This window comes from Rhipicephalus sanguineus, chromosome 8, assembly GCF_013339695.2.
Source record: "Rhipicephalus sanguineus isolate Rsan-2018 chromosome 8, BIME_Rsan_1.4, whole genome shotgun sequence".
NCBI classification, from domain to species: Eukaryota; Metazoa; Arthropoda; class Arachnida; order Ixodida; family Ixodidae; genus Rhipicephalus; species Rhipicephalus sanguineus.
The window spans coordinates 73272297-73274629 of record NC_051183.1 but is presented as its reverse complement, the minus strand read 5'-3'; positions in this window follow the sequence as shown (position 1 = coordinate 73274629).

Genomic DNA, 2333 nt, shown 5'->3' with positions numbered 1-2333 from the left:
AAGGTTTTCATCTTCATTTAAATTGGCATTATGCCTGAAGAGCCGCTGACGCATATGTGACAATTGAACATTGATATTTATGCCAAAATGAGATGTCCTCGTCAAGCTGCCTAATAACATTTGCACAAATTTCTGGGCATTTCAAAAGTATGGTATTTATGTGTTTCTAAGGATAAATGTCGACATTTTTTTTCTTGGAAGTTGAAATATTCGCAGATGTTCGCTAGTATTCGCTCACAATCTGCCACGTCCTAGTGAAAAGACAGCAGTTTCAACAACGTTGCGGTTACGTGTGATATACAGGGTGTTTCAAGAAATGTGTCCGATATTTTATATAAATCACAGAAAGGAGGTATCTGCGTGCTACCTGCGGCGTTACCTTTACTGTGGGAGAGAGCATTTTGAGATGCGTACAAACATTAATTACGGCGGTAATTAGAGAAATTAACGAAATTAACATTTTAACCAGTGGAAATAAGAGGTCGAGTCAAATGGGCGAATGGAAGCCCTTCGTGAGAATAGCCCATAGCCGCTTTGTAATTTTTGAAAGGTGGCCACTGGCAATCACCGCGGAGCGATGAAATCTGGCTAATTTTGCTTGCGGTACCGAAACCTACGCACCAAAAAGCGCGTGTGCCATTCACTGCGGAAACGCCCTCAGTGACGACACTGTTTCCTTCGCGCAGGGGGGGGGGGGGGGGGGGGCGTGAGGAGGATAAGAGTTGCCACGAAACGAAGTAGCTAGATCAACGGATGATAACGGCACTCGCTTATTCCCCCCCCCCCCCCCCGTACGAGGGAAACAATGTCGTCACGGAGGGCGTTTCCGCAGTGAATGGCACACGCGCTTTTTGGTGCGTATGTTTCGGTATCGCAAGCAAAATTAGCCAGATTTCATCGCTCCGCGGTGATTACCAGTGGCCGCCTTTCAAAAATTACAGAGCGGCTATGGGCTATTCTCACGAAGGGCTTCCATTCGCCCATTTGACTCGACCACTTATTTCCACTCGTTAAAAAGTTAATTTTCCTAATTTCTATATTACTGCCGTAATAATTGTTTGCACGCATCTCAAAATGCCTTCTCCCACAGTAAAGGTAACGCCGCAGGTAGCACGCAGATACATCCTTTCTGTGATTTTTAAAAAAATACTGGACACATTTCTTGAAACACCCTGTATAGCACACTGCAGTTGACTCCACAGGGTAACCCTGAAAAGTAAACTCTCTCCCGAAGCGCACTAGCTAGTTGCAGCTCAAGGTGCTTTGAAATGGTTACTCCACCAGAACCCAGGGCCAGCTGGATGACCTTTTTCACTCTATACCCAGCGAATAACGGCTCATACACTCCTCATTTCAAGTCAACTACATTATCGAACGAGAACTTGATATTAACCTCCAGTTCCTCAAAATACCGATATCAACATAGAATGCACTGCATAGGAAAAAAGGGGAGAGGAATTTTGTACAGCGATGCTGTTAAGGTCGAGGTTGGCCGTGTGTCGTAGATATAAAATTATCATCATCATGAACCGGCACGCCCCTTCTTCATCCTCTTCTTCATCGCCTTTCTCTTCTGCTTGGCTACCAGAAGACGTGCGCCGATTCCTCCAGTGAGCAATGCAATAACTTGGTTGGTGAGAGAACAAGTGCAGAGAGAGAAAAAGAAAGAAATGGAAAGAAAGACAAAGAAAGAAATTTGGCGAAAACCTTTGTTTGCCGGGGTGAGATTCGAACTCGCTTACCTACGATCCGAATGCGAGTGTCACAACCACTCGGCTATCCAGGCGCGCTGGCAGAACAGAGCATGGCCTTGTGTAGTATAGTACAGCAATGTGGTAGGAAAGGGAATTGAGAATGAGAAAGAGAGATGTGATGATTAGGAGGAAAGAAGAACGAGTACACCAAGATAGATAAATAAGCAGACAAATATATCACAATAAAGGGAAGAAACAGAGAAGGCGACAGGTCTACTACAGAGAGAGAGAGAAAGAAACAAAACGTAAAAAGAAATAGAAAAATATCCAGAAAGAAGGGGAAGAAAAAGAGGAAAATGCATAAAGAAAGACAGAGAAAAAATAGACAGAGACACAAAGACTTAGAAAGCAAGAGATAAACAGAGAAAGAGATTTAAGGCGAGAAACCAACTACAGAGAGGTAGAGATAGGGAAGGAGATAACAAATGGAAGATACAGATAAAAAGATAGAAGGCGAGATGCCACCTACACAAAGGTACAGATAGAGAAGTAGACAAAGAAAGAAATAGAAAGACAAAAAAAGAGAATGAAGCAGGGGAAATACGGAAATACAGAGAAAAAAATAGACAGAACGAGAAG